Source organism: Channa argus, chromosome 18 (assembly GCF_033026475.1).
Source record: "Channa argus isolate prfri chromosome 18, Channa argus male v1.0, whole genome shotgun sequence".
Taxonomy (NCBI): Eukaryota; Metazoa; Chordata; class Actinopteri; order Anabantiformes; family Channidae; genus Channa; species Channa argus.
In genome coordinates, this window is record NC_090214.1 from 18,916,467 (window position 1) to 18,942,500 (window position 26,034).

At 40.4% G+C, this 26,034-nt stretch overlaps 1 protein-coding gene across 1 annotated transcript in view; it reads left to right on the forward strand.

The window, feature by feature from the left end:
* The first annotated feature begins 5,515 nt into the window (after nucleotides 1-5,515).
* Nucleotides 5,516-26,034, forward strand: part of rab27b (RAB27B, member RAS oncogene family) — a 61,199-nt gene continuing 40,680 nt past the window's right edge. The window contains exon 1 of the mRNA XM_067484332.1: nucleotides 5,516-5,782. The gene's annotated coding sequence lies outside the window, so the exon portion shown is untranslated. The remainder of the gene's footprint in view (nucleotides 5,783-26,034) is intronic.

Genomic DNA, 26,034 nt, shown 5'->3' on the forward strand with positions numbered 1-26,034 from the left:
ACTGCCTTTAATATTACAGGGTGAAATGGACTAATGGGGGGATGCAATCAATAGTTCTGCTGAAAAAGCGATAGATCACAGTGAGAAGATGTCTACTGAGCTTGTCCAGCTCATTGAGCAAAACACTGCATATCATATCCCAGCAGATAATAGAAGTGAGGTGAGCCACAGAGCTGGACGAGAAGCAGAAGAAAGAGCTCACAGAGCTAAAGAAGAAAGACGCTGAGTTGGAGCAGCTCTTACACATAACAAATGAAACTATGTTTCTGCAAAATTCCCCTTCCTCATTACGTCTACGAAAGTATAAGGATGCACTTGGAGTTGATATCCGTCCCCTCTGGTACTTTGAAAATGTGACAACAGCTGTGTCAGAGGCTTCAGATAAAATAAAGGACAGTTATATGAAGGAATGGAACAAGATTTCCAAGGCCATGATTGAAGTAAATTGTTTAGTGACACAAGACCCTAAGAAGAAATCTGAATTCTCACAGTTTTCCTTCCCTTTCAGCCTGGATCCAAACACAGCCAACGGGTGAAATAGACTAATGAATAAGAGCTACGACCTAAAGGACCTTTAGCCTGGCACTAACCTAATTTGGCAATATAGTGTATGTCCACTGTCTGCTCCCTGTGGCAAAACCTAAAGCTGCCAATTAGAGCACAACCTCAAGTCACCTGACTGTCAAACATTCACAGCACCACTTACATACTCACTTTACCAGTGTCCCGCACACAGAAAGTAGACAGAATCACCCAGAATTAACCAAATGAGGTTTTTAAATGTTGTATTAATTGCTCACATGACCATAATGTGCACAGTAAACAATTAACATTGTTTATGGCATAATTAGATTGCAATTTAATCATTATATTTGACATGTCTCCTTTCTTCTTTTAATAATTGACAGGGAGTGGTGCTCCGCCCCCCACCCCCATATTGACCATTTTGCTTTATTAAGTTTTCATATTTTTCCAGAGAGTGCCCCATTAGATTTAAAATATGTGGTCTGTTCATCCAAAATTAAGTCTATTTTTGACACCGTGAGACCCATTCATACAGACGAGACAGCTTCTGAGAGGATATGCCCAGAAAACATCCGCTGTCATCCCGGGGATAGAACAGACATATCTTAATGAACTGTGTGATAGTTTTATTGCCAGCTCTGTTGTGTGCAGCATTTTTTACATTTTATTCTTCACTTTTGAAGAGTTAAAATATGATGCTGAAGGAAAATTTGTTGGACATTACAAAAGGCCTCAGACTCACACCAAACAATATATGAATTGATACATCGATGTTATATCAGCAAGACTATGTTACATTAACAGATATAGTATAGTGTAAATTGACATACAGCCAACAAGTTTGTCTTTTATTAAAATCAGTTTGTTTTGTCTTGCCTGAAAAAGTCCATTGGTGAGTAGAGTTGTATTTAATCTTAACGATCAGTGCTGAGCTACGCTGCTGCTGTCACCAAAAACACTGCTCTCCCAGATGCAAATAATACTCCTGTCCTCAGAGTATAGACTTTTAATTCAAATTTGCCAAGTCTAATAGCCAAGTTGGGAGTTGGCCGATGCACTGCAAATCATAGGGTCACAGTGGCAGAAAATGTTCATCTCTTTACTGTGGTGAAAGCAAATGATCTCCTGGAGCTTCTTGGAGGGATCAGCCAGCTTTTGCTTTTCAAAGGCTGTAGATTTATAGTGAGGCTGGAGGTGTTGGTCACAGCAAGAGGCTGGACACTGCAGACAGGACTTGATGGCTTCAAGTCTTCTCCAAGAAGTGAAATCATAGGCCACATGTCCGGTTCCAGCATAGGTCAGCAGGAGCAGCTTAAAGGTGTCTCTTCTTTCTATCGCCCACTATATCTAACATGGTATTTTTTTATGAGGACAGGCCTTGGAATGAAGATCTGTCCCCACTTAGGACAGCTGTGGGTTTCTTCATTCCAGTGGTCATTAACACAGCTCTTACATTAGCTGTGTCCATGAAAAATAGTCACTGTTTTTTTGGTACATCCAGACACGGCACATATTTAACTGTCTGTGTGATTTTTTCTCACCTATTTTATTAAAGGCTCATCTACCAAGTATGTGTTGTTGTTTTTTAACAAGGTTGTTCCGGTTTCTGGAATCTCAGTTTGTCCAGGCGTCTTTGTTCTATCAGTATTTTGCCACCAGGTGTCCCCCTCGGCTTAATTTTCATTTATTGCTGGTTTACTGTTTAACTTCCTCACTTTGTTTGGCTTATTTGGCTCAGTTTGGATCGTTATGTAGCCTGCTTTCGTTGACACTTGACACTTGTATCCCTTCAGTGGACAAAGGTAAGTTAACAGGATAGAATGATAATATTACATTACAGAGCTAAGCTATTGGTCAATAAACATTAGCTACAGCAAACATTAGGTTCAGCATAGATTCATTGCCAGAACTTCAGGATCTGCTCTCTAAACCCAGTGTTGAGCCAATAAACACAACACTGGGCTTATTTTACCCAGCACCCCAGTTTTGGTTTTATTCATGCATCATAAACTGGGTCACTGGGTCAAAGAACTCTTAAAATGATATTCTACTCATGTTTCTGGATAAAAGTAACCCTTATAGATGCTATATTGACCCAACATTGACAAACACTTAACATGAGAAAATATAGCATATGGTGACCAAATACATGTTGTGGGTCGCGAGGCATCATTAAATTCACATAATGCAGATTGAAATACTAACAATATTTATACACCAAAATTGGGTCGAAACAGTGCTTTCAAATGCCAGATTCAATTGCCCACCTTATATTGTTGGCTTTTAATGCATGAACCTTTGAATAGACACTCCTGTACAGACAGGGACAGACACTCATGTTCTCCTCAGGAGAAAATCTAATGGCTTCGATTTTTTAATTTTGTACAGTACTATGGTTCGTGCTAAACTAATAAAAGACCCATCACCCTCAGGATTTGGGCTAATAAGCTCATGTTGGTGCACATAGAGGCAAAAACTAACAAGGTGGACAAAGCAAACAGTTCATCTGCTAATAAACATCTTGAGTCAGTTCAACCAAACCTAATAATAATGAAAAGGTCAGTTTTTGCAGGATAAGTGAGGAGTGAAGTAAATAACCATTAGACTGTGTAGTGTGAGGCAAAGCTGGGTGTCACATTCAGGATTAGTAGCCCATAATGTTACCTCGCTGATTACAAAATTGAATTAGATGTGATGTTTCTTCACTTTTCTTGCCTCTCCCAAGTATATGAAGTGTCCCACTTCATCTTTTGTTCAGTGCTGCTTTTGTTTCTAATTGAACGCGTGACCCTGATATGACAGTTTCCTAACTAATTAGACCATGGAGAAACACGACATACAGAAACTGTTCTCATGTCTCCATGGCAACAGGTTGTGGTAAAAACTTTGATGCTGAACGTAGTTGGACATCGGCAGATGCATGATCGTGGTATTTGAATTGTTTATTCAACTTTAGAAAGACATGCATACACACACACACACACGCACGCAGACACAAACACACACTTGTCCATAAAAAGAGTATGGTATGTGTACATGTTTTCAGGAGCTAATAGAGCATTTGCTTTGGCACTCACGTTTTTGCAGAGGCGCATGGTAACCATGACGACTAAGTTGCAGCCAATAAGATTTGATTAAAGGGTTAACTGGAGCCTAGTAAGTATGGTTTAAAATTAAAGGTATTGACAATTTGTAAAAGAGCACAGCCTATTAAACTGCACATTAACGCCTACAGAATAGCAACTGACATAAACAGAAACAACAGTTACAACAGGACACTCATAACAATAAACATAAGACAACAACTTTATTAAAAGGTAAGAGATTGGTTGTTTATTTCTTTGTGAATAAGAATATAATACACGGTATAGGCTAAATACACATGTGGTTTGTTTATCTGTGTGCTTTACAAAATACAACCTGTCAGAATGGGTCCAAGGTTACTTCCTGTCACAGAGTTTGCTTGTAGTGACAGGAAGTGAAGCTGTTTCCTAGCAACCTTTCCAGTGAAGGGGTCTTTGGAGATTTACCTTTGCATCATGTTGCAAAATTTTAGGTTATTTTGCTTATTATGTTTTTGACGTAAATTTGTTTCCATGTAAATGCTCTGTTTTCCTTTCAGCGCTGAGTTGCATTTAAAACTTAGTGGACATTTTTATATCTCATGAGAATATTGCAAAAACAATATTTCATAAAGGGTTTTTGTCGTTTTAATCCATGCATCATACATGAGCTTATTTGCCCATTTAATCACAGTACTAGTTCCTTTTTTTCTTTTTTAAATTTCATTTTCTAAGAAAAAAACTGGAATAACCAATAGTTTTTTAGTTTTTTCTTTCTACCTGTTGAACATTTAGGCCAAAGTGAATTAGAAAGTAAAACGTCGTGTTTAGGACCCTGAAGGCTCACATCTCACCAGGTTAAAAAAATGTAGACCATACACACATGCTGCCTTCAAATGCTGCAAGAACGATCAGCTTTGTATTTCGTGTGTGTGATTCTAACTGTAAAATGTCATGTAACTTTGTTTTTAAGGTTTTGGTATAAATTGATTACATTAAATAGTTTTTCTTATTTTTCTTTTTTGCAAAGCCATAGTGCAATGGGCTATTCTTAATAATATGAAAGATTAAATCAAAAACAATTAAATCTAAAACATCCCAATGACAGCTGGGATAGACTCCACCCCCCCTGGAACCCAAATAGGATATAAAGTTACAGATAATGGATGGTTACTAGGCACTATAAGTAATCTAATATTTCTTTATCAAATTGCTACCACAATAAGACTCTCATGCTATACCTTGTTGTAGTAATAATATATGCTACTATCGAAGAACTGTTTTATTGTACTACATCTCACCTACTTACAGTATATCCCATACTATTTACCCTGAATTATATGTTTGCTTCTGTTTGCACATTTTATAGATATTGAAAGACTGTCTGTCAGTGCCTCACTATTTAATTTGTATTTGTTGATTTAGTTGATTTTTTTCAGTGATGGTTAATTATTAGTTGCACTTTTATTTTCAAAAATATGTACACTCCATGAAAACTAAATTGTTTTATGCAGACATCTCCACAAGTATCAACAAAGGAGAATGAGTCACATCCGTGGTTCATAAACATATTTTTTTATTATTCCTTATGACAGTGAATTATTTTGCACCTCAAACGTACATAGCAGTTATACGAGACAGACACCTTTCACAAGTGTAGCAGCCTAAACATCTAAATAACTACACACCATCAACTCTTTAATGTAAAAACGAATCATTGAAATGTTTACGTTTATTCAGAAACCCGGAACGTTTCATTGTACGCGTCTACAGGTAAGTCTTGCCCGGTCCAATATGGCGGCGACGTTGGCGTATCACAGCAACTATGCTAATCAGAAGCCCATGAAAGCGCCACCTGTTTGCCAAAACTGAAAATTCCGAGTTTCCCTATAGTCTCTGAAAGCGGCAATCCTCCACCCCTCGAGGAAGTCGAGCTACATCCATCAGACTCGTTGGACGGTCAGAGGAAAACTCGAACCCACTTCAGTTTTGCAGCCTTATCAAACTGTCCCCCGGGCCACTTCGCCGAGCTCCGGGCAGCTGCGGTGGTCTCTGCGCGGATTTTTTTTCCCGACCAGGACTGTGGGAGAGATGCGACGTCTCGGAGGAGGAGGAGACGAACTGGCCAGGCAGCAGCAGCAACAGCAGCAGCAGCAGCAGAAGATCTAAGTTTGTTCCTATAACGTCAAACAACGGTAAGTGTCATAGGGAAAAAGGAAACCGATGTTCCCGGGGCGTCCTCCAGGCTCAGGTGGTGCCTGGTGCAGGTGGCTGTTTGATTGTTGTCCATCTGTGCGTTGTCCGTGTACTTGTCGTTTTCCAGCATCAGTATGAGTCATAGCCCGGCGCAGGGCTGCTGCTGCTGGAGGATCTGCTGAGGAGCAGAGGGTCTGCAGCCTCCGAAGCCACAGTCCTTTATCAGCCGCTGCGCATGCAAAGTGCTGCACGTTAGTGTAGTTTAGGCAAACGACTGTGGACCGTGCGTGTATGGGGTGTGAGGACGTCATCGAGAGTTTGGCGTAGCTGTGTTTGTAGTTGTAGTCGTTGTGGGTGTGCGTGCGTGCACGTGTGTGTATGTGATCGTCCAGCTGGAAAGACTTGAGGTTGCAGTGTAGAACCTGAAATTCTTACGGGTTTGTAAAAAAATGAAGCGTTCTGTTTCATTAGTGGGGCAAAGAGTGTGTGTGTGTGTGTGTGTGTGTGTGTGTGTGTGTGTGTGTGTGTGTGTGTGTGTGTGTGTGTGCCCTTTGCTCTGGAGCTTGTATTTAATGGTTTGGTCTAGGCCGCATGCTTCCACATGCTCACACAGTTGGACATACAGTGGTAATTAGGACAATTGTGTTCTTTTAACTCTGTGACAGCTGTTTGGGAAAATACCCTGTCTAGTTGTAGCAGTGCCACTGTGTCTATAGATGGCTCCATAAAGAAACGGTTGTTTCCCAGTTTGGTGTGGAAGAGAAGAGCTGGCCCTCGGGGCAACTGGCCCGGGAGGTAGAGCAGTCGTCCACCAATCCCACAGCTGCTGGTTCGATCCATGGCTCCTCCTGTCAGATGTCAAAGTGTCCTTGAGCAAGACACTGAACCCCAACTTAGTTGAAACTGGTAAGTGTTGGTCAGCTACCCCATCGGTGTGCGAGTGTGTGTGATTGTGCGTGCGAACGGGTGAAAAAGAAGCAGTGTAAAACGCTTTGAGTGCCAATAGGTAGAAAAGCGCCATACAAGTGCAGACTACTCATCATTTGCCTGCACAAAGATGTGGCCTCAGCACCTATCCAGCACCTTGGGATAAACTTAAACACCAGATCTGCTGGGCTCCAACATGTAGGTTTTGTGGCAGCGTGGAATCTGATTGAGGGGACCTCTGCTTTTACAGTAGAGTAAAATTAGAATGTCTCATATTCTTATCTAGCAATTAGGACATTTTGCTGTTTAAATGCCAACTGTGCTTTCATGTGCTTTTTTTCATTAGCATTGTCACAAAAACTCACACAGGAAATGCTGAAGATACAAAAAGAGTTGTAATTTTACAGAAAGTGCTTCTGCTTTGTGTAGCTGAGGAGGAAATGTTTCTGTATCGATAAGCACAAGTTGCAAAACGTGAAAACCTCAGATCAGCGTGACACAAAGACAACGCTGTCATCTTCCTCAAATACCTGAAATAGAAATGCCGTATTTCCCTCTTTTCCCACACCGTTTTCTTTATTTGACTTCACTCTTTAATTATATCATTTCTTAATTAAATATGGTCACATCGTCTTCAAGCCTCTGCGGTGGTCGTCTTCAAACCAACTGCAGTAGATGTATTTGTGGATTGGATGTGTTTAGTTAAAATATGGTTAAAATTTGTGACTAGTGTCGATTACATTACAAGCCACATCCACACAGTCCTGATCAACCGGATTCAATTTTGTGAACTTTTACCTTGACTCTTAAGCCCCGTTCACACATGCACTGGCATCCTGACATTGTCCTGACTTTGTCCAGAGAACACAAATGCCAGAGTGGAATGCTGCCGACATTATAAAAGTCTGTATTTTGTGCATGCAGCACACTGCTCCGTCCTGAATTGTTGGGAGGATTGACTCTAAAGTGATTGAATAGGTGTGTTGACAATGTTCCTATAGTATTTTTTTATTTTTTTAGATGCATAGCTCTGACGTGCCGTTTTTCCCGTAAGGACACTTCTGACTCAGACAATCTCCTTTACTGAGTGTTACATGTCCATACATGTCCATACAAATCCATACAATGTCCAGAGTTTTGGAATCACTTTGTCCTCCATGGATCCATTTTAGGTTCTGAACCTGAAGCTACTGTACAACTACTGTATGGAAAAACGGTGGAAAGTGCTGACTAAACTGGTACATTGATATTATCATCAGAACACAGGCGTTTACTTAATAATTTGTACTATGATTTTGTTTAATGACTGTTGGCTGTAATCATTTTCACTGAGAAATGATGTTGTGACTTTCAGTTTTGTGTGGCAGATGGCTCTAAGGACCATGGCACCCACAAGGTTTAGATGCTGTTGTGATAGAGAAGAAGCCAGCATGACGCAAACATCTGAAAGATGTTTTATCACTTTTTTGCAAAGCATAATATTGCACTTTGTAATTAGCAGAGAACACTAGAAATCCTAATTTATCAGCCTTTATGTCCACAGCACTTTAATTTTTTTTTTAATGAACCTTATGTTTCCTACCAAAGATATTCATGTACTGCACAGATGATTCAACCAGAGCCTTGTATGACTCAAAGCCCTAAACCTGTCAGTTGGCGACGCTAACACTGTGTTTTTTTTTGTTTTTTTTTTGTTTTTTTTTTGTGTTTTTTCAGCTGATGTTGCAAATCAAATACCATGACTTGTCTGAATTCACTGCTTGTCTTAACTTCAATTAAACCTGCACAGCCAGGTGTCTACATGAATGAGAAGTAATATTTCAGACACACACACACACACACACACACACACACACACACACACACACACACACACACACACACACACACACACACACACACACACACACACACACACACACACACACACACACACACACACACAGTGACAGCATTAAGCATCTCTCTCTATCCCATAGGCAGACTCAGGGTATTTGTTGACTCATAAATCAGTTTCCAAACAAAGATGGAAGGAGCAGCGGTAATTAGAGGAAACAGCCTTTATTGGTCTGGTAATGCAGTCGGCGTCCCGTGAGCCTATTGCTTCATTTCTCCAGTATCATTTCAAGTTGATTTCTCGCCGAAGGACTCATAATGGAAAATACAGATTAAATCTGGCTTGTGAAGTTGTTCTCTGCTGTTATGATTAAGGCCCCAGCTTTGTTAAAACTGCTATTAATTTGTTAAAATGCCATAAAAAAACATGAATTAGTCAACAAAACCAAAAGAGCAGTGACTGCACTCAGTGGTTTTAGTTTAGTTTTTAAATATACATACTTTAGATATTCAAGATGTCCTACAGCAGCTCGGCATGATGCTGCTTTATATCCTATGAGGTTTGCCATAAATATGCACAGCACATATGGAGGAAATGTTTACATCAGCTTCTTGTGTACTAATACTTAGGGATGGGTTTTAATAGGTGGTTCCATGTTGGTAAGGTCACGGTCACCACTGTCCCTTCAAAAACATTTATTTCCTACTGTAAATAGGTGGGTTTTTCTAATTGATCATATATACATGATGCCGTACACATTCTCAATCTAAGGACTAAACACAAAGTCACCAGCTCTCAGCCTGGATAAGTGAATCCATTCAATGTGACCAGTAACCATGCTGGACTCCTGGCATCAGTTGCCACACCATTTGTTTTTTATTTTTATTTTTTAAATGTTCTACTCGGTCCACTGCAGGTTGGTCCTGAAGGATTTCCCTTCATGTTCCTGCTCTTGGCTTTGGCTAGCTCCAGTGGGGCTTTGTTCACTTTATTTTAAATGACCAGAAACGTACAACCAATAGTCTTTCAGTGAAGAAGGATCGAAGGATCCTTCACCTTCCCGATGATCCTTTCAAACACGCTTACGCTGTCATCATAGCTAATGCCTACTTCTAAATTTTGCAGCTGATGATCCTTTGAAGAATCATGTCATAAGTAGAACAGTGATGGTAAAATATGAATATTTAATAGCTCCCAGGTTTTCGCTGATGGTGCTTTGTGGATTACCCCCATGTGCTTTTGTCTTACCACTGACAAACGTCCTGCATTATAAGCTGTGGCTCAAATACTCCCGTGAGTTACCACAAGGCTAGCTTATGTTTCGCAGAACTTTGTGCCCTCTTTGAGCTCGCTTTTTTAATCTGATATCCGTGATAGATATGAGGGTGTCAGATCATAGAATCTCCATATAAATGTGGAGGCTTATGGGTCACTCTACTTATAGCTGGGGAAAAAATGAAAATGTGAGTGGCCTTTTTTTTTTTTGTGATTTGAGCGCAAAAATTAAAAATCTGAACAGTTATTTTTGTGCACGTGACAATGTGCACTTCAATGCTTACATTTTCTTTAATATTGCAAAACTAGCAGGTTATGATGTCTTAAAGGGTGACGTGTTGAGGGTATAAAGTTCGCCCTGTAATCGCTAGTTGTAGAGAGGTATTTTCCCTCTGGCTTAGAGGGGGAAGGCAGAAGGAAATTTAATACCATTCATATACTCGTCAAGGTTGAACCATAGAAAGCAGGTTAAAAATCTGCCCTTTTTAATGCAGAGCCTTTTATTCCGTGAGTATAGGTCCATGAGCCACCATCCTACAGGTCTACAGTGTGAATTGTAAGCTGTATGTAGTTCACATTTCACTTCAGTTTTTCTATTCTTTGTCTGTCTGTCCTCTATTCTGCTCGGTCTGCTTTTCCTGAATGATAACAATCTGACTGAGTTAAAACTAATATGTGTTTCCGCGTAAAACAATTTCCGCAAGCTAAAACCTTAAATGCCAAAAAAATAAATGTGTCATTTATTGTTTAAGAGATAAGATAAGACTATTGATCCCACGATGGGGAAATTCCAGTGTTCCAGCAGTGCAAAGACGAGCACCAGATATTGCACCACGCATTAAATCAAAGATATTAGCCCTCAACTAAACGAATATTGCACAAGAGCACAAAAACTTTACATAACAGACATATAATAACATACACATAACACAAATGCAAAGTACATACACTGGGAGTGTAACAGTCTTGTGCTGAAGAAGTAGCTCAAACCTCTACGGTGGGGTGCAGGGGGGGAGGTGTCCTCTCATTTACAATTACATTTAGTCATTTAGCAGAAGCTTTTATCCAAAGCAACTTACGAGTGAGGTACAAAGCAAGCAAAAATCTAAGTCAAGGAAAAAACATCAATGTGAAGTCCTATCAGAAAAGTGCAAACATTACATTTCATTAGATGCAAGTGCAAGAAAGAACAGAAAGGACTTTTTTTTTGTTTGTTTGTTTTTGATAGAATAGATTTAAGTGCATAGGAAGGTGCAGAAGATTTCTGTTTTCAGCAGTTTTTTGAATATTGGGAGTGAGTTTGCTGAGCGTGCAGAGTTTGGTAGCTCGTTCCACCATCGTGGGATCATTGCGCTGGAGAGTTTTGCTGGGTGTCTTCTGTGTGGTGCTGGGACCACCAGACGTCATTCGTTGGCAGACCGCAGCGGACAGGAAGGATTGTAGACCTGAATGAGGGAGTTGAGGTAAGCAGGAGCTGTTAAAGTGATCAACCTGTGGGTGAGAGACAGAGCTTTGAACCTGATGCGAGCAGCTACAGGAAGCCAGTGTAGAGATCTGAAGAGTGGTGTGACATGGGTCCTTTTTGGGCTGCTTAAAAATCAGGTGTGCTGCTGCATTTTGGATCATCTGCAAGGGTTTGATTGTGGATACCAGTAACCCCATTAACAAAGCATTGCGGTTATCCGTGATGGATGTCAGTTTGGCCAACATCCTTCTGTCTGTCACCTCCTTGATGGAATGGATTGGGCAGCCCAGGACAGAACCAGCTCTCTTAACCAGCATATATATATATTGAGTCTCTTCCTGTCTCTGTCTGTGCTGCCACCTGCTCATCAAACAACGTGATGCATAGAAAACTGCAGAGGCCACCACAGTGTCATAAAAAAGTTTGGAGAAGTTCCCTGCTCACACTGAAGGACCTCAGTCTCCTCAGCAGGTGGAGACAACTCTGGCCCTTCCTGTACAGGGCATCAGTGTTGTTGTACCAGTTCAGTTTATTGTTTAAGTGCACACCCAGATATTTAAGTGTCCACACACTCTGTCTGAGCACTGGATGCTCACCTGGTGTGACTAGTGGGTGTTTCCGCTGGAAGTCCATAACCTGGTGTTTGCTGGTTTTCAGGAGCAGCTGGTGTTATTTTGTTTGTTTACTGGTGTGAAAAAAAAAAAAAAAAAGTCAGTGATTACTTCCCTGTACACCTGTTCGTTTCCCTCGGACACATAGCCAACAATGGCAGTGTTGTCTGAGAACATCTGCAGGTGACATCCGACACAGTTGCACAGTCTCACGTATTATGGTCTGTCAGTGAGGTAGAAGTTGTCAATGTAGCCAGATGTTGGTCCACACCTCCCACCTCCTGCAGCAGTGATGGCTGGATGGTGTTAAATCACCGCAGAAGTCAAAGAACATGACCCTCACAGTACTCCCAGGGGACTCTAGGTGCGACAGGGCCCGGTTCAGCAGGTAAATGACAGTGTCATCCACCCCAATGCCAGGTTGATTAGCAAACTGCAGCGGATTCAGCATTGAGCTCAACTGGGATCGGAAGACGGTCTTCTCCATGGTCTTCATAAGGTGGGAGGTTAAGGCAAGACGTCTGTAGTTATTCAGCTCCCTAGGGTGCGCTGTTTTAGGAACTAGAACCTAACAGGACACAACCAGGACCCTTTCCAGGCTGAAGTGAGGTTAAATATGTACTAAACACCTCACTGAGCTGGTCACATTCCCGGAGGAGCTTTGGCTAATATGGTTTGGGCCCGTGGCCTTCCTAGCCTTGGCCTTCCTTAACTCTCTTCTTACCTGGTCCACAGTGAAAGTCCACAGAGGGGGGTAGGTGGTGATTGGTTGTGGTTGTCTGGAGCTGTGGGCTGTTCGGAGCCTCTCTGTGACAATAGGGAGAGGGGCAGGGTGGTTGAGATTTAAGAGGCTCCAGCTGGGAGGAGATGACTGGCCGGAGAAATGTGAAGAGGTGCCTTGGTGGTTGGGGGTTGGGGACTGGGCAGAATCAAATCTATTTGAAAAAAACAGATTGAATTCATTTGCCCAAATCTGGTATCCAGTGATCTGGTGGCCACCCACCCTCCCTTGGCCCGAGATGTGTTTCAGTCCTCCCCACACACTAGACATTGTTCTGCTCCATGCACTGCTCCAGTTTTTTTTTCCTGTAGCTTTCATGGCATCTTCTTAGCTTGTACTTCAGATCTGCCCTCTGCTCTCTGCTCAGCTTCTCCCTGTCCCCTGTCCCCTGAGAAGAAAGCTCTTTTCTTCTCATTCAGCAGGGCCTTTAGCTCAGGGCTCACCCAGGGCTTGTTGTTAAGAAAGCACTGTACTCTCCTGGATGGAACAGTGCTCTCGACACAAAAGGTAATGTAATCTGTGATGCAGTGTGTAAGACTGTCAATGTCCTATCTGTGCGGACTGCAGAGGAAGTCCCAGTCTGTGGCGTTGAAACAGTATCTCAGCTGCACACTGACCAAATCATCACTTCTCTGACCTGCGGTGACTGTTTTTGCAGCACTGGAGTGTATGCAGGAAGCAAGTGAACAAGGTTGAGATCACAGCGGCCAAGAAGGGGAGAGGGGTGTATGCATTCCTGATAGGCGGACATTAAGTACAGCATTTTATTGTCCCTTGTGTGGCAGTTAACATACTGGGTTAAGTTAGGGAGGGTGGTGAAGAGGAGCAGGGAGGCATGATTAAAGTCACAGGGCCTGTGGGTGACTGCATCTGAGACACTGTACTGTGCACATGCTCACACACAGTAGCAGCACCAGCTGAGGGAGGGATGGCCTGGTAGCTTAATGGGTAGAATGTTTTCGTGCCCAGAATGGGATTCAGAAGTTGCGGGATTAAATCCCAACCTACCCAATGAGCGAGACACTCAGCGCTAGCTCCGCCCAGGAGGATGGGTGAATTGCAGAAAAATAATATGTGCGATATGTATATATGTGCTTAATGACAATAAATGTTGTTGTTGTTGTCCTTCTCCTTCTTAGCAGTCACCGCCAACACATGGGAGAACTCCCACGGGATGTAATGAGGCCAAACGCTGAGTGCTAGCAACTCAGTGTCCCTGAGAGTTGAGAGTACTGAGTTGTTCCTTAACAGCGATGTGCCCAGGGTTGCACCATCTGTTATTCACAAACACTACTACCCCCCCTTCCTCCTACCGACTTCCAGTCCACACAAACTAGTTTAAATTACTTTAGGGAGACCACCGAGTCCAGTGTGCTGGTTTAGCCACAACTTTGAGACATGAGGCTGTACTCCCGCTGCAGCCACATAGTCGCTGTTAGTTTGTCCATCTTGTTGGTGAGAGAGCAGACGTTTCCCATGATGACAGTTGGTAAACACGGTTTGTACGTCCGTCTCCCCTCCCAATGCTTGAGTGCAGCTGTGCAGCCTCGCCTTTTCCTCCGTATCTTTGCAGGAATCTCCATCTTCCCTGCATAGAGAAGTCCGGTGTGGCTAAGCGCTAACCTGATCCCCGAGTGTAAACAACAGTGCCACAGGTGAAGGGGACTCCTGAAACAAAACGTTAGTGAAAAAGGATGACGATGTAAAAGTGATAAGGTTAGTGCCCCTAGTAACACAACTCCATAAGAGTTTGAAGAACGGGGCCGAAAATAAGCCTAAACCATGAAAAGGAACAAAGAGAAACTGCTGCTGGAAATTGCTGCCACTCACATGGCACCATCATAGATTAGATTGGATGGGTGTTTCCATGGTGATGGTTGTGATATTTTTGAGCTTTATCCAGACAGAAAAGCAGCCTGTGAGAATTCAGGTTAGGTGTTCTGCTGTGATGATTTTCTGACCTTTTAACTCTGGGATAACTCTCACTAACCACTGTGCCCTTTTACTTCCCGCTCTCTTGTCTTTCTCTATCTCTCTCCCTCTCCCCTCTATTCTTGCCGCCCACCTGCAGTGTATTGACCAGGAACAGCAGGATTCAGCCTTTCTAAGATGATTAATGCATAGACAAGATTTCCACCTGATAGCAAGGACCTCACTGCAGTAACACTCTTCTCTCAGAGTGCTTGCTTTCCTTAGAGGATTGTCTGCCAAAGAACGCACATATTTTCACAGGGATAATGAGGGAAATTGCAGACGAAGGCTGGAAGGATCGAATTCGGAACAGTGTAAACATTCTTACACCAGACAACAGCTCTTATTCAACAACAGTCCAATTTTGACAGTTCTTCTGCAAACCGCTTTGTCGATTGTGTTATCCTGACAGTCTTGCTACAGAGCCTGAAAAATGGTTGCTCAGTATGAATCATTACCATTGGACATTAAAGAATAAACCAACCACAGCTGTAGAGCAAATATTTCAATCATTCATCGTAAATGACTTGGAAAGTGCCTCCTATGCTGGATATACTGTGTCCTTTCAAAGAACCAGGATTGAACCACATTATGACCTGCTACCTTCTACTCCCCCCTGAATATTTAGGATTGAACTCAAATGCACTGTGCTCCTCATATTGTTACATCGGCCAATCATCATCACATTGATTAAGATGTGACTTAAAGCTCTTGGGTTGATTAATTCATTTTAAAATGGGCAAATCAGTTTTGGACATGACTGTGTACATGATACAATAATTTAAAACAGAAATAATGGATCTGTTGATGATAAACCGTCATTATCCAGTCATTTCAGGCATATTTTGTACTCTGTCCAACTCGTGCAGTTTGAAGCTCTGTGTAGTGTTTATCGCTGCATTTTGGTTGGAGAATAGAAATGCTGTGACACATTCAGGTTAACGATTTGATCTCAAATGTCTCGCTCAGTTCAGCCAGTCAGTCTGTGTAACTTACAGCTGGATAAACAGTGGAGGCAGTGAGGCAGGGGGAGGCTTTAAAAGACTTAGAATGACGAAGGCTGTCAACCAAACACACTCTCTGTGGTGCAAGCATATACAGTAAGTGCTGCACGCCGGTTATCACAACATCTAACTCCTGCATGGATACCATTTAGAGGTAACCTGATTGCCATCACATCAAATTTGTTGGAAGAACATCAATAAAAAAACGAGTTTTGAAAACCTCAATCTGTAAAGCAACAGGCTTTTGGGGTTGGTTGGGTCAATAAAGTCAATTATCAGTCAAGTTATCATTCCAGCTGTGTTGTTGAGGATATTTTGTATCTAACACCTTCTTAGGAGTTTCTTCTGCTACAGGAAAGAGTGAAAACATGGACAGAATAAAAGGGTGAGGACAGGAATTAGTTTTTATGACTAGTGTAGGATCAATAATAAGGACTGTTGTTCTGCACAGTAAATCAGCTCAGCAGTTCATTCTCTTCTTCCTGCTGACGCTTTTATCTGCACTCATAAATACTGGGATTACTACTACTCTTTATGATGTGAAAATCCTTGCTATATAGTGCGGTTTTAATGATGGAGGCTAATGGTGATTTGTATACAGCAGAAGCACATTGGAGAGATTCTTCAGAGACCAGCCTTTTATTGTGATTCAGCATTAGATGTGTTAAAGGTTTTACTCTCATTTTTTTTCCGGCTCTATGTTAGACACACAACTGGCATAAAACATCTGCCTTCTTCTTTGTTGATAATAACTGGTATACCTCTGCCATTGAAAGTTATGGATTCTGATTGGCTACAGGGTGAGCATTGGTTCTTAGGTATTGGAAAGTATACAGTGTCCTCCAAAAGTATTGGAACAGTAGGGCCACATCGTATATTTTTGCTGTACACTGAAGATATTTGGATTTAAATGTTCATCACAGGACCTGTTGTTTTTAAAATGTTTGCTTATTACCTGTAAATGTCTATTTGACATTTAGATTTATTTATTTTATTTTTGTTGTTTTACAAGGCATAATTCAGGGCAGACGTTCTGAGTAAAAGTGGAGATTGTGAGTGCAGCTTTCAAAAACCTCAAATTGTGTCACAGTAGGGACTCGCTCTGTCACAGAGCAGTGGAAAGTAATGAGCCTTCATCAGTCTTGTTCCTCTACTCTTACTTAGTATTTTGCTTACCATCACAATAAAGTGTTGTGAATGTTTTAAATCCCCGAGTTTACAACAAGATGTCGATGACAGGAGAACCATGCTCCAGGGGGACCCTTCTTGTTTTCCAACTATCTTTACCCAACTTGTGCCCAACTTGTGGATCGGGTGCGTTCAGTTAACCAGAGTTTGGAAGACTCCACCCAACCCTCATTTAAGATGGTATCATCCAGCTAGGGCAAGGACAGTTGGGAAAACAACCAGGGCTAAGGGCCCCAAAGGACTAATACTCAAAATTGAACATAGTATTGTTGGAAAAGAAGAATATTGCTGATGTTGATCCTTTGACTATAAATGTTATTACAGTTTTTCATAGAGTAGAATAAGGGCTTACTCACACACTAGGCAATCCTAAAATAGCTGCTCAGTAGAAAATAGACTTGTTTGTAATTCTTGACGACATTTCACCTTTCATGCGAGAGGCAGCCCTATAAACACTGTGGAGTTTGTTAAGCTCCTAACACTTGATGGTCATCTGGACGTGGTTGTCCCACCCTCCTTTCATGCTTGGGGCATAGATTACCATAGCACAATTTAATCTCAGGTCAGCAGGGTAGAAGGCAGGAGGTGGCAATCATGCTCAGGTATGGTACAAGGCAACTGTTGAGTATGAGTATGATATTAAGCATCTGATCAGCAAGCGAACCAAAGAGCTGTGATCACTTACAAAGTGACCGTGAATTAACAAACTGGAACATGATGAGATCTATACAGTATGTCACTGCCAAGTATGCACCATGGGATTGACCACAATCTGTCCTTGTTTGTCTCTTTCTCTCATCTTTGATTAATTCTCCCTCTCTGCTTCTCTCAGTCTTTCATACGATAGACTTCCCTCTGATGAATTATTCCTCCTCTTTTGTGGTCCGCAGCTCTATCTGCACTCCTACGTCTTACACACAAGGGCTTTCACTTCTAAACTTGCAAGATGAAAATGATTCAGTCTTGCTTCAGTTTTTCTGATGCCTGTGAAATCTTTTTAATGCCTTAGCCTCAAAAGGGCTGTGACGGACCAAGCCGAAATCCAAATACCGCACATTTGAAAGATGAGTCAACAAGCATGTAGTGCCGCAACTTCTGCACTCGTGTGACAGTAACAACTGGGACTGCTAACAAACAAACTTTAAACAAAACAGCACTATCTTACCATTGTGGCTCACCACATTCAGTTTATAACCACTTGTAATCAAGAATATGCCTAATGACAAGTTACCAATGCAATACAAAATGTAATTGCATTGTTAATATCGTGCACTGATTTAATAAGCTGAACAGCCAATTAAATTTGGTCTATTTTATTGACAGCTGACAGTCGACTTGCTGTGTACCGGCCCAAAATGGCTTCGATGCAGAGAAATGGACATCTGGAAAAAAGCTTTACTTTAGCAGCATTTGTAATGTCTTCCCAAATTTTTGTGCATAATATATTTATGTTCGCCACTGCTCCCTTCACTTTGACATACTGGGGTTGAATGAGGGCAGAGTGATCCACTAATAAATTGCTGCCTTGACATTTTGTGATTTTTTTTAATTTTTTTTTTTCCCCTTTTCCTTCTAGGCATCGGAAAGAAAAATGTCTCTTTTAGCACTGGAAAGGGACATTTCTTTTACCACAGAACTAAATTAGCCTAGGTATTTAAATCAAAAAGGAGCACAACATGTAAATGGCCTCTTTCTGTTGTAACTGGTGCCCACTTCCTGGCATCAACCTCAAACTTGTGTGGAAAAAAAAAAGTGACTTCACAAGACAATATGTTAGTTATTTATTGTATAAACAAAGGATTTTCTTACAATTGGGTTAACTGGTGACTGTGAATTGGCCATAGGTGTCCTGTATATGTCCCTCTGTGTTGGCCCTTAGATATACTGGAGACCTGTCCAAGGTGTGTTGTGCCTTTTGGCCAATGAAAGTTGGGATGGGCTCCAGCTTCCTGTAGCCCTTTACATGTAATCTGAGGACATTTGGCTATGCTCATTATATTGCTGATTTTCTACCACTTCTGCTTGTTAATTGATCATATTAACTGATAGATTATGAAGCTCCTGCTGTATTTGTCTTAATTTTCTGTTCAGGTCAAACTAATTTTGGATTGTGTCTATTTAAATAAATGTTTTTAATATGCAAACAGAATTTTAAAATATGGATTTTGCCACAGCCCTACTCGTACTCTCAGCCATTGGACTCTGTCTTGGTCATATTGTCATATTGAATTCTTTACAACCTTTATGCTTAGAGCTGTTAAAGCCTGGTGTGAAGCAGTTGCATCCTTGTAAGGGCAATATCACGCAAACAAATTTCTAAAAAGTTGGGAAGCTTGAAACTTACGCTAATGGATGAGCTGATTAGATTTAGGTGGACAACGATGAAAGGTCAAGGGCACTGTGACCTCACATCCATCCAACTCTCTTGTATGCTTATTAATTGCATCTTTTACTTAATCTTTCCTGGTGCATAGTAAAACTAAATCCTTTCAATAAGTGGTGTGAACTTGTAGTCCCGCTGGTCTTGATATCTTATCTGTATATTCTATTTTTTAAATGAAGTGATGCACAGTGCAAATTAGGTAAGTAAAGAGAAAATGATGCTTCTTTAGAGCAAGGCACTGCCCCTTGTATTTCCCCCCTGACAATGCTCCATTTATACAAGCATTTTATCTGTTAACAGAAAAGCAATAACAGATTATAACTAATACACTGAGAGAATTAATAAATTATGATGAACAATTATGATAATTAATGTTAAATCTAAGGTTGTCTGGGACATCACATTATGCTTTTTAAACATTTCACATTCCTGTGATGTGATTACTCTGATTTAAAAAAGAAAATTCTTCATAGCGTGCATTAAAACAGTAATAAAACAACTTTAATACATACGTGTTTTTAGGATGAGTGTGTCTAGTAATCAGACTATGCCTGTGCTGTAAAAAGAAGCAGCAGATTAGAAAGTAATTGCATCTTATTAATAATGAATGTAACCAGTGTGTGTGTGTGTGTGTGTGTGTGTGTGTGTGTGTGTGTGTACAAAATGTAATCTTTCTGAATGTGTTTGTGCATCACCAAAATATCAGTAGTGAAGCTACTGGCTGTTTCAGAAAGAACTGATTATGTGTGAGTTCCCCTTTTAAGTTTATATGCATGTGGTTTCATATGCCAGCGTGCTGCTGACTGGCATCTGTCCAGCAGCCAAGTCCCAGAGCCTGCATGAAGCTGTGTTCACAAACAGTAACTGCACTGCATTGGTAATCATGAGTGCTCTGTGGACTATACTATAAAACATAAAGTATATGCTGGATTTTAAAGCAGATACAGATATTACTATCTGAGAACAAAGTAAATTCAGACAATAATTTGGCTATTTTTTTTTCTTTGTAATAGTCGAGGGCAAAACATATTTACTGCACATTCATTTAGCAGAAATGTTGCCTCATCACAGCCAATAAAAATGGTTGTATAAAAAGCTATATAAAATAAAATTATATAATTGAAATTATTTGCATCTGCCTTTTTATGAAATGTTCTTTAAAACTTTGTATGTCCTCCCTTTGCTTTCTTTACCCTCCTCCAATCTCTTTGGCCGCCTAACATTTCTTTTGTGCCCTGTAACGTAGGGGGATGCAGGCTTTTTCATTCAGCTATATAATCTAACCTGGAACACGATTTACTGCCTTGGACAGCTGCTTTAGATCTAGTTCTGTTTTGGATTTGTTATATTGTACATGGAGATGGTGCCAATGATTTGAACCATTTTTGTCGTAGATGGCAGTCACACAGGATGTAACACTACTTTTTGAACCATAACCTTCACTGGGAAAGAGATGACTGAACTAAACCCCTAAACAAAATGTCCACGTAGTCATCTAGTCAAGCAACACACAGCTACTACACTTTACTTTCTACACTTTCCTGCTTGTGGTTAAAATGGGGACACTGCAAAGTGCAAACTGCCGCACATCTCTTTGCTCATTTGCAGAATGATGTGTATATGAATCATCATAATCATCATTTGTAAAAGAAAATTGTACTTTATTAATTTAATAGGGTTTGTTGCGTTTCTGAGAAATGGTAATATGGTACTAATGTCTGCAAAAACAGACCCCAAAGGTCTGAGGTTAGTTTCATGTCTTTTCATGTCTTTCTCTTTCATGATTTCTAAAATCCCACATATGACTGGCTTTAAATGGAGTAGATGGTCAAATTTTCTGACTGTCTTCAATGTATATGACAAGCTTGGTTTAATTTGTATTTGTTCTTAACAACATATTCTTTACTTTTTTAGTTTTAGGTCAGTGGTATTTGGCTTTTCTTTTTTCATTGGTTGTAAGAGCGGTGAGGTGTTTTTTTTTTTTTTTTTTTTTTTGTTGTTTTTTTTGCGTTGATCTTTCATCTCCTTTATCATGCTGAGAGGAGTTCACTTGATGTAACTCAGAAGTCTTCATGTGACTCATTGAAGGAACGGCTTAACGGGAAGATTGTGCTTGTTTGGATGTGAGCAAACCCAAAGAGATCCGACGGTGAAAGTGGTAGAAAGTGAGAGAAGCAGCAGGAGAGAAGAACTGGCAATGAATGTGATTAGATGAGAGACCGCAGAAAGAGGGAAAAGAGAGAGAGAGAGATGGATGAAGTAAAAGAAAGGATTGGAGCAACAGCAAGTGAACTTATTTGGATATGAAACATTTGGCAAACCAAAGGTCAGAATCTGAAAGAACAAACCCTGCTTACTGCTTTACAGTCACATTCAGCCAGATCTAATTATTAGTCACAAGTTGGATATTTAGAGACTGTAGATATAAATATTAAAGTAAATTTATTTGGCTCAACAAAATTCTGCATTCCATTAAGGCAAAAAACCTTGTTTATCCAATTTTGCTATTACACAGATATGCACATTACAACCTCTTGTCCAAACTTCACACCCATTAACTGTAGATTGTTTTGGAGGTTGTTAGTCCTTTCCCTCTCATACTGTGCATTGAACTCTCATTTTAGCTTAAACAGCGCTGCATGGAGGCAGGCGTCTGTTAAAATTGCACCCTTTGGCACCAGGCAACAAAGTGGTGGATACTGTGGATTAAATGGTGGCCAGTTCACTGCACACTTATATTTGGCACTAAACATGAAAAAAAACCAACAGATTTTAATCTGTGCAAACAGCATTTTGGTTAGGGTTAGGCTGAAACACATCAGGGTTTAGATTAGGTTGGGGTTAGCCTAAATTAGTTTGTAAAAACATTGCAGTCTGCAGTTTAATCACAGCTTGTCATATGATGTACTTCATGTGACTGGTTGCAGCAACAACAATAGACAAACCTCCATTATGCAAACCTGCCAGGGCCTATACTTTATACTGTGTGATGGTCTTATGTTTGCCACAGTCACTAGACATCACAAAATGGTAATTCATATATATGTATGACAATGTAATGTTGGTTGTTTTGGCTGCTGGTACAATTGAACTACTAATTAGTTATATGTCATATCATATCTTACAAGAGGACATTCTCATTCATTGGGCTGTGTATTGGCAAGAATCTCATTTTTAATACAAGTCCGACTAAAAATGAAACACGCGCACACACACATGCACAAACCATCCATGCACCTCTGTAAAGTTGAAATAAGTTGGTTTCAACTGAGTATTAGTTCAATTCAGTTGGTTTAGAGCTATGAAAAAGAACTTACACTACTCACAAAAAGTTTGACTTTCAGGTGAAATTTATAGAAAAAGGACAAAGTTTGTGCTACAGCGATATTATATCATGAAAGTAAGGCATTCAAGTAGAAGCATGCAATGGCAAATTCTTCATTTCAAACAATGTATTGAAACAAGCTAACAACAGTGGTGTTAAATAAATATCAATGTCTCAATAACTTGTCAATTGTTCAGTGTCGTCTTGGTCTCGTAATGTCAAGATGTGAACAGCATGATGAAGAGGACAGTTTAAATACGAACTGAAGCAGAACATTTAGTGGTTGACGTCAAGTTGTGATTTTTGCTGTTAATTACCTTGTTAGAGAACAGCATGTTATGCAATCAGTCCTGAAACATTTAACAGGGTGGGTAGATAGATGGATAGCAACCTGGTCGTTTTAAATCTGATTATGTGTAGAGTTAAAGTGACTAGGGTGCTTCAGTGCATGTAAAAACATTGCCCAAAAAATACCAGGCTCCTAAGTGAGGAGCTGCTAAATGGAAATCAGCTGCCAATAATATGATTATTTAGACCTGTAGATTTTTTTTGTTTTGTTCACCGGAGCATATCAAAATAACTTCTGTGCAGGTCGAATAAAAGCAGAGATATAGCTCATCTCAAGGCAGGGTTAATTAAGATTTAATTAATTTCATCTTTTTTTTTTTTTTTTACCATGATTGATAATATCCTAAAAATCAAGTTGGTAAATGAAAAAAGTAAGTGACTTTCGGTTGATGAGCTGGAGGCTGTGTTTTGACTTTTTCATGATTCTGAAAAGCATCACCACGGTAGGTCAGTGCTGCTGCCGTAATAGGTCAATGGAGGAGCGATGTCTTACCTTTGACAAGTCCTTAAACTAGCAGATCTTGCACTGAACCGCTACAAAGCTTGTATTGTATTTATTGGTAATAGTTTTTCCAAATACCATTGCTTGCTATTGTCATCACAACATGAGATGTGCAAATGGGCTGATTGTTCAGAAAACAATAAAATTTCTGTGCGATAATTCTTGCTTTTTTTTTTTTTATAATCTGGGGAAAAAAATAATAAAACCCTCTTCTTAGTGTAAATGCTACACACAATGCATGGCCAGAGATGGAACGAGGCTAAATGCAGAAGAAAAGGGGGAGTGACTAAGATGAGAGGGAGAGAGAGAGAGAGAAACAGCAGAGGAGAGGAGGAAGGTCTAGTTGCCTGGTGTTGCCTGGTGACGGAGGCAGCGGGAGAGAAAGGAGACGGAAGGTGAAGAAAGGAAAGAAAATGAAGAGGAGGAGAAGAAGGAGAGGTGTGGAGTTGTTTTCCAAGTGTAAAGACCAACTGGTCACGATGCTACATCTGCTACTGCCATCCCTCCTACTGCGATTTCTCTGGCTCTCTCAGAGGATCAAGAAGAGGTGTTGGCTCTTGTTTTTTTTTTTTACATGTTGGGTCTTCTTTGAATGATTATTGGCTTTTAGTAGTTGTAATTGGGCAATTAACCATCACGGTTGGAACCAGCTTTTGTAATAGGCAGGAATTGAAAGGAAACTATCAGCCAAAATAATTGTTTATTCTATTTTCAGACTGCAGTCAGATGCTTTTTAGAAAGCTGGTTCAGCATTTGATATCCACCTCTGATTAACTAAAGAGTAAAATGCATCAGATGGTTACAAACATGATTCCAGTTGACCATTTGGACTGCGTCTGTGTAGGATTCTCATAAAGTTGTACTTTTTAAAAATGTTCTTCAAGCTGCAGTAACGAGGAAAGAGAACCTGGTTGTGAACAGGGGTTAAGTACATCTGCTGACATCCAAGACTCAACCTGCTTTAACGTTGCAGCGTTGGCAAGTCTCTCACTTTTTGCTTAAACGTTCCTCTGATACTCGCCAAATAAATATAGAATGGAGACACCTTTTATTTCACTATATTAAATAGCTCTGGCCACCACACAGCAGCAGGATCAATACCAAATTGAGAGGAGCTGTGCACAGCAGTGGTTACTTCATTATTTATTTAAATCTTCAGCATTTACTGCAGCCTGTCAGCCTTAATGGTTTATTTCTCAGCAAACAGGTAGGTGATAATCCGACTGCATGCTCTTTACAGCGGGCTCAGAACACCTGCAAAGGGCTGCAAATCTTTTTATATACGTAATGCAAACCAGTCTGCATTACCCAGGAAACCCCTCTCATATTTCAAACATTGCAGTTTGCAGCTGCACAAACTGCATGCGGCTTTTTGTTGGTAAGTGGCCCATTGGTCGACGGGAACCCGTGCACGTTTTTTTTTTTTTCCCCCTCATTATCTCACCTCACATCTTTTCTCCGCCTGTTCGTCCACACGGCCTTTTTCACAGCAGAAATTAAAGTTGTCACAGCAAGAAAAGCAGAGGTGTTACTAATAGCATTAATACTCTGTTTCATTCAGATGTCCTCGTCTAAATTTTGTTGAGAAAATGGCCTATTCAGAACTTTTTATGTGACGAGCTTTAAACAATCGGTGTGCTGTAGAGGAAAGTCCATACTCTGCAATGACCAGAAGCTGTCTTAAAGAAACACTGATACACCGATCAGCCATAACATTATGACCACAAGGTGTCAGAGCACACAGTGCATCACAGTTTGTAGCATATGGGCTACGGCCCTTTAGGGAAGTGATATTCCCTGATGGTCTTGGGCACTTTTAGCAGGATGCAAGACTACGATGTTGACTTGGCCTGCAAATCTAATTTCAATTGATCATCTGCGAGCTGTGCTGTGAGTCTAAACCATGAATGCCTCACCTCACAACTTACAGGACTTCAAGGATCTGCTACTGATACCTTCAGAGGTCTATGGGAGTCCAGGCCTCCAAAGATTCAGGGCTGTTTTGGCAGCAAAAGTGGGGCCTCAATATTAGGGGAGTGGTCATAATATTGTGGCTAATAAGTGTATGTTTTTCAGGGAAACCGATTTAAAACCAGATTATGTTTCATTTTTAATATAATGTTAACAGGTCATTGTTTAGGTTTAATGTACTTGCAGTACAGTTAACAACGTAAAAATAAGATGTTGTTTTTTGTTTTTTTTTATTCATGTAAATATTTTCCTGAAAGCAAATATGAAAAAATCTACATCAGAATGTCTCTGATGTATAAGCGATGTCCTCATTAAAATGAGGGATAAATAAATGATTTCTGGTTGAAAGATTACCAAACTACATTTACACTTGTTACATCTACACGTGTTTGAATGTTGTTACTGAAACTTGTTTGTATTTGTATTTAGGACAATGACATGCTGACATTTTCAGGCAGCAGTTGAGACCTTTGACAGCTCTCAGTGTGTGACTCAAACATTGCAGTGTTTGAACAGCAAAAGTCCCCATGTCCCACTGGCAGGTGATAATATAATGTTATTCAGTAACTGTGGAAACAATAATGGTTACTGTTACGTTTGCTTCTGATGCTGTTGTAGTTATTGTACATTAACAACCTGTTTGTGGTGTTAGTGCATTATCAG